The sequence below is a fragment of the Lipotes vexillifer genome, unplaced genomic scaffold (assembly GCF_000442215.2).
Source record: "Lipotes vexillifer unplaced genomic scaffold, Lipotes_vexillifer_v1.1 scaffold2083, whole genome shotgun sequence".
Classification (NCBI taxonomy): Eukaryota; Metazoa; Chordata; class Mammalia; order Artiodactyla; family Lipotidae; genus Lipotes; species Lipotes vexillifer.
In genome coordinates, this window is record NW_006797716.1 from 344,328 (window position 1) to 360,589 (window position 16,262).

The following is a 16,262-nucleotide window of genomic DNA, read 5'->3' on the forward strand; positions in this document are numbered from 1 at the left end:
AGGGAAAGATATCTACAACACCCTAGGATTATAGACTTTTTTTAAGTATTTGATTATTTTTAATACTTTTAAGTTTTAATTGTTTCTCTTCTCTTTTCAAAGCACATTCTTTCATTGCAGAAAAATTTTTAAGTAGGCAAACAAAAACAACATGTCCAACTGTAAGTTATTGTAAGTGTATACTTTCTACTTCTCATTTTTGTGCCAAAATATATACATGTATTTAATGAATGGTAGTATGGCATAGTGGTATGTGGAAGTTAATTCATTTTATACATGTGAAGTGTTTAGAATGGTGCTTGGCAATAATAAATTCTTAATAAGCAATAGCTATCTTTTAATAAAACCATACAAACAAGCTGCTCTGTATTCTGCCTTTTTTATTATTTAACAAGGTACCATGCGTGAACAGCTAACCATCCATGTCAATAGGTATATGTGTATGACAATTTTAATGTTAACTAATTGAACAAGCAGATTACTGATTGTTGCAAAAGGACCACCCAACACAAACCTGCCATGTATTCCTCATTAATTAAATTGGGAACATAGAGCAGTGCTGTTCAGTACAGTAGCAACTAGCCACAGGTGGCTATTTAAATTAAAATTTAATAAAATTAAAAGTTTTTTTCCTCATTTGTACTAAGCTCATTTCAGCCGCTCAGTAGTCACCAGTGGTTACCAAATTAGATAATGCAGTTATAGAACATTACTACCATCACAGAAAATTCTACTGGACAATGACAGTATAGGGCTTAAGGAAGCGTTGTGGTAATATAGAGAGCAGAAGCTGAGGCAGTGTACATGCATGCACATGCAGTTTCTTTTGTTATGGGGCATGCAGTGTTCCAGTGTACAAAAGGGTCCTGGGACAGTTGAGAAAGAAGCCAAGTGTCACTCAGCCACTCCCCTTTTGTAGAATTCAGACTTACAGTCTCTGGGCCTCAGTTTAAGGGAATGTTTACAAACATCAGCCTTTTCTGGTTCTGAACCAATTTTGATTCAATTCTCAATTGTACAGTTGAGAGTTCCCTGCTTCCAGGTTCCCAGGGTCCTGCAGAGCCCTCTCCTCATAGTAGTACACAGCATTGTATGGGTGTTTTGTGTTTTATGTAACTCTTGCTTGGATGTTTGTTTACAGTGTTTTCAAACTTTCCTGTTAGAGAAATCAGAAAGCGTGCATGATTGGTTGAAGGTTGCGAACAGCCCTGTAGAGCACCAACATTTTAACACGTTCGAATTAGTAATTGGAAGTAGGCTTTTCATCAGTTTGTCATTTCAAACGTTATCATTACAAAATTATTCTTGATGCTATTCTTTTTAATTATTATCTATAGTCACTTTAGAAACCAGCTTAATTTCCAGTCCAATTTCTTTTTATATTACATATCTAGGCATTGAATTTCCATATTGCTATGTTGATTATATTTTGCTCTGGAAAATACAACAGCACAGTTTTACAGCTTACTTATAATAATCACCATCCCTCCCCCACCTTCCTCTTCCACCCAGTGCTATATTTTGTATGAGGAGCTAAAAAGAAAATAACATAAATTTAAACCACTTGATAAAATATGGAATAAAAAACTAAGAGGAAGTGAAAATGAGGCACAATGAAAATTTTATCAGCACAAAAGATTTGTTTCAACTTCTGGATGTTGTACAGATCTGAACTTCTGCCATGTATAACTAAGGACATTCAGGATAAAAATCATCGATCTAGCTCATTAAAACACTATGTATCTTTTTAATCAGTGAAGAAAGCTAATCATTTAAAATCACTATTTACTAAGCTACTTAAGCATAATTTTAAACCAGTTGAAAAGCCCAGAGTCTTAATGGTGAAATCTAAATATTATAGGTATTGATTTAGTTTAGAAATTAGTGTGGTATTTATATTTGTTATAGTGTTAATACTTCTTATTTCTCTAGTTGTCTTCTTTGTTTGGTTTTGGGATTGATTTCTTTAATATTATTGGTTTTTTAATATTACTGGTTTAAAAGACAACAACAATATTCTTTTGTATTTTCAAGGTGATTCTTGTCTGTTTAAGCTTAATTTTTCAAGTGACTGCACAAGCGTAATTAGTGTGTTTTTGATGGCAGTAATGATTTTTCAGTCCTTCGTAAATCTAAACATTTTGCTTTTTCTAGTTTTTTAAATTTGTATTTACAATTTTATCGAATTAAGCAACTAATAACCAAAATGAATTTTTAAACCTCATTTCATTAAGAGACATATCAAAAAATGGGAATAGAACCTGAAATGTGAAAGCTTTGATCTCTAAGAGAACAGATAGTTTTAAAAGGCTTAACCATATGTTTATACATAATGGAATTAGAAGGCTACCACTTTCAAAATCTATTGATGAAATGTAAATATTACTTGCCGGGATAACTATTTCCAGCATTAAAGCATGCCATTAAGAAGTAATGAGAGTTCTGTTTTGAAGAATGTCTCGTTACTTTTATTAGTAAGTAAGCTATAGATTACTTGGAAGCTTCATGAGTTCTTAGTGTTAGTTATTGTTATTATTTTTACTTTTGTAAGGTTTAATAGCTACTCATTAAATACATTAAAATGCTTTCAGTAAAAAAGCCCATTTCTATATATAAGCTACTGTTTTCAACTCTTTTGTTCTTCTTAATATACTTGGGTTGGAGGGGGTATTGAGAGTGCTATAATTTTTGATGCATAAAAATCTGTCTAGCCAATGCAAATTATTACGTGAGATCCTTTTCTTAGAGAATAATTTAAAAGCACTCAGGAATCTAACTACCTTTGCTTTCACTGAGAACTTTTAGAACATCTTTGCCTATTTCATGAGTATTCTTTTGCAGAAAAATAGCTTGTTTCATAGTATTAGAGGAATGAAGAGAGGAGTGAGGGTTATATTCTATTAATGTCCTTTTTCTTCTGTTGTATTTGTTTTACATCAACAGTTACTTTTTTATCATGTGATTATTTCATATTCTTATAGACATTAACTAAATAAAAGTAGCAAAGTAATTAGAAAATTTATTTTTAAATTAGTTCAAGACCCCTGCTTGCAACTTACTGAAATACAGATCAAAAACCAATAGAAAGTTTATTATTTTCTTCTTCCCAAAGTGAAAAATCAGAATTTCTTCTATTGCAAAATTATACTACAATACATAGCATCCTTAGAAGCAATCTAGTTTCCCTATAAACAAGGACCTAAAAATAAAAGGAAAAGTCAAGATAACTATGATGCTCATCCCAAGTATTCTAATTACTTACTAAATTTCAGAAAAATCCTGCCGCCATTAACTGGTAAGATGGGAACTCACTAACCACAAATATTAGTATCATTTTGAAAAAATTACTTCTCTTTCTCTGGAATATGACATACATGTATTCAATATTAAAGGGTAGATTATGTGGTCTTTCATAATTGCAAATTCCTTAACATAAGTATTTTTCTTTAGTTCTCAAAGGCTATCTAATGAAATCTGTAAAATATTTAAAATTTTTGAAAGGTTAATTATTGTCAGTAAATAATAGGCCTCAGCTTCTAGAATTCCCTTATATCTTGTTTTTTGTTTGTTTCTTTGTTTTTCTTTTAAGCTCTTAACTTATCTTACAGCTATTGGGGTTGAATCTGTAAAAAGGAGTTTGACACATAAGTAAAAGTGTTGGCAGCTAATGACCTAGAAAAGATAGATGAAAAGGCTAGCCAACTTTAATTTTCTTCTACTATATTATCAAATCAAGTCAGAAAATTTTTCTCAGAGGGTGACTTGTAGCTGTATTGAGTATTTCTTAATGTTTTATTTGTGATTATCATCCTGAGCAAGGAGATTAGTAAGGAGAAGTAAAATATCTGGCACATGGGGAATTTTCTGCAGCATATGTTTTTATATTATATTACATATATATATGTAATATATATATTTTAGAAAAAGTCATTGACTATATTTAGCTTAAATATAGCCTATATTTAAATATAAGGTAAATATAGTCAATCCAGCACCAATTTCTATTGATTATTGATTTTATCCCCTGAATATTTCTTACATTTATCCATGTCCTCTCCATCTTCACCAGGACATCTGCCTAGTCTGAGCCTCCAATCATCTTTCACCTTGATTACTTTTATAGTATTCTTACTGGGGTACCAGCATCCAGTCTGCCCCCTCCAATTCTTTCTCCACAGATAATCAGAAAAGCAACCTGGTCAGTTTCACTCCTTCCCTTCCTACTCCCATAACTCTGTCCTATGAAAAACAACAGCAATCAAAAAAAAAGCCACTCATAGTTTTCCAGGCTACTGTAAGGGGAGATAAGAATACAACTTCTGGAGGTGGCTAAAAGGCTGAGTAGTCTGTGCCTGCCCATCTTATTTCTACTAGTCTCCAGTCTTCTCATCCTCTTTGCTCCAGCTACACACTGCCTCTCTTCAGTCTCTCGCATCCATTTTTCTCTCACATGCATGTTCTATGCCTGTAACTGCTTCTGCCTATTACTCTCTCTTTTTTTTTCCTTCACCTGATTAATTCCCTTTCATCCTATAGATGTTAAGTCAAATGTCACTTTCTTATTAAAGGCTTTTCTGATTTCTCTGGTTAGGTCAAATTTTCCTATTATAAATTGTTGTAACACTGCATAGCTTATTCTCAGTAGCTTATCACAAGTAAAATTTTGTATTTTATGGCTTTTTGATTAATGCGTATTGCCACTCAGCCTTCACTACAATGTAAGCCCTATGAGATCAAGGGCTGTCTGCCTTTATCTTTCCTCACCACTGCGTAGTGCATGGCATCATGCCTGGCGCATTGCGATGAGGAGGAAGAGAATGATGCTGATGATCTTAGAAAACCTAATTGGTCCTAATTTATGTCAGGCATTATTCTAAACATTTTATTGTATTAATCTGTTTCATTTTCATTATAACCCTATGATATGTATGTACTGTGTTTTGTTTTTTTTTAATTTGTGGAGGAAACTAAGATTTGTAGTAGTAGAGAGAATAAATATCTGATAAATGCATGAATGAAAGATCCTGAATGTGTTTTTATTGAGCATTCACGATATATTAGAGATAATGTATTGATAAATGAGACATGGCTATAAGAATACTTAGAAGTGTTGATAAATTTGCTTATAGAAATATATGTTTCAGTCCATGGTTATAGGACTACCCACTCTGCTTTGCTTTGGAGAAAATTAAGGTAGGAGTCCTCAGCTATTGCCTGTGAGACATAAGGAAGTGAAAAGCTGGCATGTTCTGATGGGAAAGGCATGGGAGGTGGAGGGAGAGAGGCAGGAGAGGAACATTATAAAAATCTGTAAGTCCTGATTGCAGAATGTTCAAGTTATATTCATTCCTCTTTGAATGATACTCTGAGATACAATCGTGCTCTTCCTGAAAAGATGAGGATACAGGCCACTTAGCTTCCTTAGCTTACTCCATAAGGAGCCATCAAGATCATCCCACCTTTCCTCAACAACATTCACCCTAAGTGAAGTAACATCTAGATACCAGAAACCTGGAGCATCACACCCCGAGGCCACAGGGCGGGAAGTGGAGGTACCAGTGCCTTCTTTGTCCAAGACTCAGTAAATGGGCCTCTTTCTTGTATAAGCTTTCAGATTTTTCATTTGGTGAATTTACATGAACAGAGTAGGGAAGAAAGCATTTCCCTGGATAATTCACAAAATCCATTTTGTGACAGTATCTTAAGCGTAACTTTCTTTTTCTTTTTTTTTTTTCTTTCTTTCGATACGCGGGCCTCTCACTGCTGTGGTCTCTCCCGTTGCGGAGCACAGGCTCAGCAGCCATGGCTCACGGGCCCAGCCGCTCCGCGGCATGTGGGATCCTCCCAGACCAGGGCACGAACCCACGTCCCCTGCATCGACAGGCGGACTCCCAACCACCGCGCCACCAGGGAAGCCCTTAAGCATAACTTTCTAAACCTAAATATCTATGTGGTAAAACACAAGTTGTGTAAATCCTGCTATTAAATGTAGAAGTATTTGTTCTACCTTTTTTTTTAACATCTTTATTGGAGTATAATTGCTTTACTACTTTCTTATTAGGCAAGGATAGTTACCACCAATATTGTAGAGTTAATAATTACTATCTGCTAAAATATATAATCCATCAACAGTTCTTGAGTATGTACCATGCAGCAGACCACTTGAAGACATTGTAGATACAATAGCTTTCAAGAGAGTCACTGCCCCTGCCTTGTCTGTGCCTGTGGTTTATTAAGGGAGACAGATATTTAAGCAACCAATACAGTGTAATAGATGCTGACAGAGAAAATATGAGCACATATTTTCTATGTGTGAGATGCTGCAGAAGCCTATGAAAAGGAAATAGAGTATTGTGCTTTAAAAAAAGCCTTCTAAACATTTCAGCTCAGGAGCTGAGAATGTAGAGAAAAGTATGGATATGTGGTTTTGTTTTAGTTTAATAATAATGGGATCATACTTATGTACATATGTTTATGTGTTTGTATAAAATGCATAATATTTTGCCTTTTCCCACTTAATATCAGTGCATATAGGTATACATTATTGCCTTCTAAAGAACTTCATGCATGTCTGTCTGTCTGTATGTCTTTATTCTTGGGTAGAACTTTGGAAGTGAGATTGCTGGACCTAGGGTTTGTGCATCTACAATTTTGATAGATTTTGTCAATTTGCCATCCAAAATGGATCCACTAGTTATACTTAATATCTCTATTAATGGGTGAGTTTATGCAAATTGATGATGTAAACCCAAACACTGAATACAAAAATAGACTCTTACTACAAGGGAAAAATGCAAAGTTTCATAAAGTAAGATGTTAAACATCACTAAAAATCAAATAAATGCTAAATTAAAATACAAAGCTGTTTCTCCATGATAAATTAGTAAAGGTAATGAAAATGCCCCACACAGACAAAACTACACTGTAATTTCAGCTCTCAGCCATTGCAGATAGTGTGGTAAAATCTTTTTGGTGACTGATTTGCTTAAAAGAAATCTATATAGTATACTGAAAAACAGTTTACTTAACTGAATAGAGAATGGATGGATACTGGAGTCCTGAGGTCCTGGAAATTTGACAGATTTAGCCAGTTCTTCTTAACTCAAGTTGCAATGTCAGAATTACTTGGGCAGCATTTTCCTACTACACACACCAGTATTCTTTTTTGGTAATAGACATCCTAACAGGTGTGAGGTGAGAAAGATCATTGTTGTTTTGATTTGCATTGCCTGATTATTAGTGATTTGAGCACCTTTTCAGGTATCAGGTGCAGGTTCGTGGGAGCCTGCTGGTAGGTGCCGTGGATGCTGCCTGAGGCTATGGGAGCCGCCCTGCCTTGGGCTGCTGGAGCTAGTAGGTGCTGGGAGTAAGCCGGGGGCCTGGGTTTGAGAGAGCCTGCAAGGGGACACCTAGGACCTTGGGGTTGGCCTGATGCTGGGAACGGCCAGCTCTGGGACTGAGGTGAAGTTGGACACTCACTTTACTTTCGTTCTCCAATGGGGAAGGTACCTCTCTCTGTGCCGGGTTGCCTGGGCTTAGAGGAGGAGCGATGGGGGTAATGTGAATCTATCTTTCCTACCTTCTTACTGTGTCTTCTTATTTCTGTGCTTTACCTACATGCCGTAATCTCTCACCTGGGATCCTTCACTCTTGCGAAGCAATCTTTGTGTGCAGATAGTTCTTCAAATTAATGTTCCTAAGTGGAGGGGATGAACACTAGAAATTCCCATACAGCCATTTTGCTGACATAACTCCCAGTTTTCTTTTTCAGTTAGGTGTTAAGAAAGCTTAGAGCCAGGTTTTATACTTAATCATGGATATTATATTAGCTAATTCTTTGGGCATATTTTCTTTTCTCCTTGTCACTTTTCTAAGCCTTGTTTTTATTGAATATGAGTTTCTGTTAAACCACTTAAGCACCAATAACAAATAATTGTTGTTTGCTCTTTTTCTGTGATGCTGTAAGTTTGTTGGATTGTAGGAAGTGGAAGGGAATGGAGGAAAAAATGCATAAAAATGTATAATTTCACTCGGTTCTACATTGTAGTGATTTTGGTGCTATATGTGTAGCTTATATGTGTTGTGGGCAGATTCAGTGGCAGTTGCTTGAACAAGGTTAATTGCCCCCTCATAGGTGACCTTTGCATTTCATAACATTGTATGAGAGAGTTTAGACCACATTTCACTTCTTTGCTGTGTTTTCACCTTGAAGTATAAGCTTCTAAATTTCTTGCCTTTATCTTTGTGGGGTTTTTTTTTTTTTTGCAGTACGCGGGCCTCTCACTGTTGTGGCCTCTCCCGTTGTGGAGCACAGGCTCCGGATGCACAGGCTCAGCGGCCATGGCTCACGGGCCCAGCCGCTCCGCGGCATGTGGGATCTTCCCGGACCAGGGCACGAACCCATGTCCCCTGCATCGGCAGGCGGACTCTCAACCACTGCGCCACCAGGGAAGTCCTATCTTTGTGTTCTTAACCATAGACAAATGCCTGAAGACATTGAGTTGAGTGAGTTAATCACAAACTTATTGAGAAGTTCTTTCGATACCCATAAATTCTGATTAAATAGTACACATGTCCTGCCTTTTTTAAAAAATAAAATAGTATCCAAATAATGGAAGTAGGTTAACAATAAAGACAACTAATTTCCTTAGTTGCAGTCATTTTCAGCAGCTTATGTCCTGCCATAATTTCTTCATAAGATTTTAGAATCCTCCCTTCATCTGTCTCTTCTTTCTGATAATAGACGCCAAACAAACTTTTGATTAATTGTTCTTGAATTAGTAAAATCTCTTAGTATTGAATGCCTGGAATTAGTTTAGAGATGAAACTGGTATTATCTTGGTATTATCATTTTTGTGAAGAGCTGCAGAATACATTTTTTTAGCTCATCACATGTGAGGTTTTAAGTTTGGTATTACAATGTGATATTTAAAAGTGTTTCATTTTAGTAAGAAATCGATCCTCAAACTGAGCTCTTCACATGCAGCAGGAAAGAGGTGGTGACTACCAAATGTTCAAAGTCACAGGAGAGAGGATTTTTTCCCCCACTTTTAAAGGGCACATATACCAGTTAGATTTGAAAAACAAAACTGCTTTATAATAAACCAAGGAAACACATTCACTATGAGCCCTATCCCAATTGTACAGGATAGAATTTACAACAGGGCAGGTTTCTACCACAAATTAGTCATATTCAAGAACTGTGTTTTATGAGTGAGCAGAATAGGAGTCATTGTTTAGTTGTATCAGACCCTTGCTCTATGAGACTTTAATGGAACGAAATCCTGGGATATTATGGACAAGCAGTTAGAATGATGAAAGCAAGGTCTTTATGGCTTATACACACTGCAATATAAACAATTTTTGTGTTTTTCTCTATTATGTTTAATTACTTAAGTTTTAGGGTAACCAAGCATTGTATTCTTTATACACTTATGTTGATGAGGCTAGAGTTCAGTATATAATTATCTGCAAAGATAATTCTACTACAGTTATAAACACAATTCTACTACAGTTATAAACAAAGTATTTTCTTAAATGTTCAATTTTGAATTATATAGTACAAGAGCTTTTTCTCCCTTACCCCCAGCACTCCATGCTCTGTTCCTTCAAAAGTATTAGGTTTTCATATTGAATTATATACTTTGTTTCTTTATTTAGTAAATCTTTACCTTTGAACTTTTAACTAAAAGTAGTATCATACAGATTTTTTTCCCCTAACATCAAAATGTGAAGATACATGTCAGATTACAGTATCCTTTATGATTTTGCTTGACCGTATCTGTACTTTCAACAAGAATATGCATAAGAATACATTTGTACTTGAAGATTTTCTGATTAACTTTCATATTTTCATTTTATAATTGAAAGCTGTGGTCCATGACATTAAATAAGTATAGCTAGATACTTCAGAAGATTTGTGCTTTACATGTGTGAGTGTGCACTCAAGCGTGTGAATTGGTGGGAGAGGAGGGAACATAAAAAAGGTAGAAAAGGAGTAGTTGGAACTAACTGATTTGTTGTAGTGTCCCAAGGGGCAGGTATAATCTGCAAGCTGTCAGGTTCTATTACAGGAGCTGTTGCCATCAATCAGAGCTGACATTTGTATAGCAGAGGTTAGTATAACTATAATTATATGTGTGTTTATGGAACTTAAACCATGTGACATTGTAGATTTTATCCTTAAATTAAAACATTCATATAATTTATAAGCTCTTTGGTTGAGTAAGTATGGGGTTATGTATTTTAAAAAGGAAGATAGACTTCCTAAATCCTGCAAACTGTTGCACAGTCTACATCTATAGCATTATAATATGATTCGTAACAACTCTCGGCTGACTGTCTTCAACGCAGAAAATGTATTAAGCAAGCATTCTTAAATATTGTCCTTTAGCTTAGTTAATAGATCCCTAACATTTTCAACTAAATGTACAATAGTTCATCAATTGTAAGACATTTAAAAACTTTATTTGGTAGTCATTTTTTTAAACTTCTTAGTGACACATAAAATGAAGGTGTGGCTTAAAATTAATAGCTCTTGGGATTTGATGAATTATAGTAATATACTCTTGGATTTTAATGACTATATTTTGGTATTTTACCTTTCTGGCTTTTAAAAATGTCATTTATGTAATGGGTTTAAACAGTTAAAATTTTTTTCTGTAGTCTGAATACCAAAAATTTCAAAATCAATTTTAAATGTTATACAAGTAAGAAAGTCTACTTCCATTTTTTAAATTTCTTGTATTCCATTAACATTTTAAATCTAGTTTTAATTTATAGCCGTCTGCCTCAAAGAAGAAAACTGCTGCAACAGTCAAAATGTTTTAAAAACAAATGTTTAAAATTCAGTAGGATATCAGTGTGACTTGTATAACTTTAGATATAACAGGATTTGTTAAACATAAAACAGACTGCTTTTAGACATCACAAACATTCTGTGTGTCTCAGTGTTCATTGCAGCTCTATTTACAATAGCCAGGACATGGAAGCAACCTAAGTGTCCATTGACAGATGAATGGATAAAGAAGATGTGGCACATATATACAATGGAATATTACTCAGCCATAAAGAGAGATGAAATTGAGTTATTTGTAGTGAGGTGGATGGACCTAGAGTCTGTCATACAGAGTGAAGTAAGTCAGAAAGAGAAAAACAAATACTGTATGCTAACACATATATATGGAATCTTAAAAAAAAAAAATGGTTCTGAAGAACCTAGGGGCAGGACAAGAATAAAGACGCAGATGTAGAGAATGGACTTGAGGACACGGGGAGGGGGAAGGGTAAACTGGGACGAAGTGAGAGAGTGTCATGGACTTATATATACTACCAAATGTAAAATAGATAGCTAGTGGGAAGCAGCCGCATAGCACAGGGAGATCAGCTAGGTGCTTTGTGACCCCCTAGAGGGGTGGGATAGGGAGGGTGAGAGGGAGACACAAGAGGGAGGAGATGTGGGGATATATGTATATGTATAACTGATTCACTTTGTTATAAAGCAAAAACTAACACACCATTGTAAAGCAGTTATACTCCAATAAAGATGTTAAAAAAAAATTCTCTGTGTCTTAGACTGGATATGTATTGCTGTTAGTAATATAATTTCAAGACTATGTTTTTCTGTATAATGAATTAATTTATTGGAATTAGAAGGTTTTATGGACTGGCCTATCTTTGAAAAATATGAATATGGAAAGACAAGAATAGATTTTTTTTTAATAGACAGCAACAACAATAACATTAAGCAAATACGGGTATTATGATTTCTAAATTAAGTGTCTAATTTCTCTTCTTGGTTCAAAGACTTTCCATAAATATATTGAACTTTCTTATCTTTTTGCTTTTGGTACTTATAGAGGTCTCTGGTTGAGAAGAAGATTGATAAGTGGGCAGGAAATTGGCCTAAATGTACAAGTTGTATCTGTATTTAAAAAAAAAAAATCCAATCAGTAGGTTGAGGAACTTGGACTTCCATGTAAAAATTTCATATTTGGTACCTTCCTCAAGATGCTTGCAGCATACATAGAAAGGTCACGCAAGAGACGATATGTGGTCCGTGCATATTAGAAGCACAAAGAACAAATTTTGCTTATTTTTTCTTCTTAGCCTGGAATATCCTTCTTTCTTTCTTTGTCTGGCAAACTCTTATTCACCTTTTACCTGTTCAGTCCAGGTATCCTTTCTTGCCATTTAACTTTCGTTTTTAATTGTAAGTTATATGTAATTATAAGAGAATGTATGTGCATAGCTTACTGTTACTGAGTAAAGTACACAGTCAGAATAGTACAGAAATTGTAAGTGAACAGCTTGATAAAATTTTTGTAAAGTGAATACACTGATATAAGCACCACCCTGATCAAGATAAAAATATTACCACACCTCAGAATCTCTCCTTATTCCTCTCCCATTTGCTGTGTCCTTCCTTCCCAAAGGTGACTCCTATCCTAGCTGCTAACACCTTACGTTAGTTTCACCTGTTTTAAAACTTTACATATATGAAATTATATACTATGTAACTGGATTCTTTCATTAACACGATTTTCAGGTTTTTACCATGTTACTGCATATGGCAGTAGTTTACTCATTTTCATTGTTGTATAATTGTTTCATTGTATAACTATAAGTTATTTGTCCATATTACTGTTGATGGAAATTTGGCTTACTTCCAATTTTGAAGTATTATAAATAGTACAGCTATGAAAATTCTAATATACATCTTTAGTTTCAAATAGGTGTGTATTTCTGTTCAGTACATAGTATACTAGGAATAGAATTGCTGGGTCACAAGGCTTGCATATGTTCAACTTTAGTAGGTAATACCAAGCAGTTTTTCAAAATGGTTGTGTGAGTTTGTATTTCCACCATTATTTCATGAGAGTTCTCGATGCTCTACATCCTCTCCAAACACATGGCATTTTATGTCTTTCATTTTAAATTTTATGATAGTTGTGTAGTAAATAGTATTTCTCACTCTCTTCTTCTCCCACTCTACTAGTTTAATCTAGTAATTATATGGGGAAAAAAAGGTAAAATGTATACATATGCACTACCAAATGTAAAATCGATAGCTAGTGGGAAGCAGCCACATAGCACAGGGAGGTCAGCTCCGTGCTTTGTGACCACCTAGAGGGGTGGGATAGGGAGGGTGGGAGGGAGGGAGACGCAAGAGGGAAGAGATATGGGAACATATGTATATGTATAACTGATTCACTTTGTTATAAAGCAGAAACTAACACACCATTGTAAAGCAATTATACTCCAATAAAGATGTTAAAATAAATAAATAAATGGTTTTTAAAAATTGTAAAATGCACAATTGAAATGTTTCTCTTGCACTCTTACAGGTATGTTGACAAGAGGCTTTGTGATCTCAAAGAATTTTATTTGGGACAAGTCTTAAAACTTGGATTCAAGCATGACATTCTTCTGTGAAACACCACCTTTCTGGTGTGTTTTAATTTTTTTTTTTTTTTTTTTTTTGCGGTACACGGGCCTCTCACTGTTGTGGCCTCTCCCATTGCGGAGCACAGGCTCCGGACGCACAGGCTCAGTGGCCATGGCACACGGGCCCAGCCGCTCCATGGCATATGGGATCCTCCCAGACCGGGTCACGAACCTGTATCCCCTGCATCGGCAGGCGGACTCTCAACCACTGCGCCACCAGGGAAGCCCTCTGGTGTGTTTTGATAAAAGGTTGCTATAGTGTTCAATTAGTGGATTATGCAAATAATTATAAAAAATTCAGCTTAGGGCTTCCCTGGTGGCGCAGTGGTTGAGAGTCCACCTGCCGATGCAGGGGACATGGGTTCGTGCCCTGGTCCAGGAAGATCCCACATGCCGCAGAGCGGCTTGGGCCCGTGAGCCATGGCCGCTGAGCCTGAGCGTCCGGAGCCTGTGCTCTGCAACGGGAGAGGCCACAACAGTGAGAGGCCCGTGTACCGCAAAAAAAAAAAATTCAGCATAAAAATTTTACTGTTTTTCTCCCCTCTTACCCTCCCCCAAGGAGGAATATATTTCACTTAGAGAAAAAAAGTATTTGAGTAGTCATGAAACAATCACAGAAAACTAAACATTGTAAATTTACTGTTTACAGATGTAAGAAAAGTTTTTTTGTTTTGTTTTTGTTTTTGTTTTGCGGTACGTGGGCCTCTCACTGTTGTGGCCTCTCCCGTTGTGGAACACAGGCTCCGGACGCACAGGCTCAGCGGCCATGGCTCACGGGCCTAGCCTCTCCACAGCTTGTGGGATCTTCCCAGACCGGGGCATGAACCCGTGTGCCCTGTGTCGGCAGGCGGACTCTCAACCACTGCGCCACCAGGGAAGCCCAGAAAAGTTTTTAAAAATAAGGTTTAAGTGCTTATGGGATGTAGCAAAAGGAGTTTTAATCTGGAAGTTTATAGTTATATATTAAAAAAAAGAAAATTTGCAAATAAACAACCTTACTCTACAGCTCAAGGAACTAGAAAAAGAAAACAAATTAAGCCCAAAATTAGCAGGACAAAAATAACAAAGATCAGAGCAGAAACAAATGAAATAGAAACCAGAAAACAGAAGAAAAGATCAGTGAAGCTAAGAGGTGGTTTTTTTAAAGACAAAAAGTATTAGCAAACCCTTAGCTAGACTGACTAAGGAAAAGAAAGAGAAGATTGAAATAAAATCAGAAATGAAAGAGGAGACATTACAAAAAATACAAAGGATCATAAGAGATTACTGTGAATAATTATACACCAACAAATTGGATAACCTAGAGGAAATGGATAAATTTTTTAAAACATACAACCTACCAAGACTGAATGGTGAAGAAATAGAAAATCTGAACAGGCTTAATACATCACTAATACGTTAATACAATGAAAGATAAAAATCACATGATCCTCTTAGTAGATGCAGAAAAATCAGTTGGCGGTATTCAACATCCTTTCATCTTAATAATTCTCAACAAATTGGGTATAGAAAGAATGTTCTTCAACATAATGAGGGCCATGTATGACAAACCTACAACTAACATCATACTCAACAGTGAAAGGCTGAAAGCTTTCCTGCTAAGATCAGGAACAAGACAAGGGTGCCCACTCTCACTACTCCTATTCTACATAGTACTGGAAGTCCTAGCCAGAGTAATTAAGCAAGGAAAAGAAATAAAGGTCTTCTAAATCAGAAAGGAAGATGTAATATGGTCTCCGTTTGCAGATGATATGATATTATATGTAGGAAACCCTAAAGACTCCAGCAAAAAACTTTTACAACTAATAAACAACTTCAGTAAAGTTGTAGGATACAAAATCAGCATGCAGAAGTCAGTTGCATTTCTATACACTAACAGTGAACTATCTGAAAAAGAAATAAATAAAATAGTCCCATATACAGTAGCATCAAAAACAATGACATACTTAGGAATACATTTAACCAAGGAAGTGAAAGATCTATACACCAAAAACTATAAGATGCTGAGGAAAGAAATTGAAAAAGACACATATAAATGGAAAGATAGCTCATGTTCATGCATAGGAAGAGTTAATATTATGAAAATGTCCATAATATCAAAGCCATCTATGGATTCAATGGATCCCTATCAAAATTCCATTATCACTTTTCACAGAAATAGGAAAAAAACGATTCTAAAATTGTTTTTAGAGTTGGAATCACAAAAGACCCCAAATAGCCAAAGCAATCCTGAGAATGAACAAAGCTTGAAGGCATCACACTTCCTAATTTTAAACTGTATTATAAAACTATAGTAATCAAAAAGTGTGGTACTGGCATAAAAACAGACACATAGACCAATGGAACAGAATAGAGAGCCCAGAAATTAACCCACACATATACCATCAACTAATATTTGACAATTGAGCCCAAAGCACTCAATTGGGAAAAGATATTCTCTTTTAATAAATGTATGGGGAAAAGTGGATAACCATATGCAAAAGAATGAAAATGGCCACCTATTTTATACTGTTTACAAAAAATTAACTTGAAATGGATTAAAGGCTTAAATGTAAGACCTGAAACTATAAAAAATACTTGAAGAAAACAAGAGAAAAAGCACCTTGACATTGGTCTTGGGTATGATTTTTGGATATGACACCAAAAGCACATGCAACAAAAGCAAAAATAAGCTTCTGCACAGCAAAAGAAACAGTGAAATAAAAAGGCAACCTATAGAAGGGGAGAAACTACTTTGCAAACCATCTATCTGTTAAGGAGTTAATATCCATACAACTCAATAGCAAAAAAAAAAAAAAAAAAAAAAAAAAAAAAAA

General features: G+C 35.4%; 1 protein-coding gene across 1 annotated transcript in view; it reads left to right on the forward strand.

The window, feature by feature from the left end:
* Nucleotides 1–16,262, forward strand: part of ASCC3 (activating signal cointegrator 1 complex subunit 3) — a 317,774-nt gene that overhangs the window by 100,245 nt on the left and 201,267 nt on the right. The gene's annotated exons all lie outside the window — the stretch shown is intronic.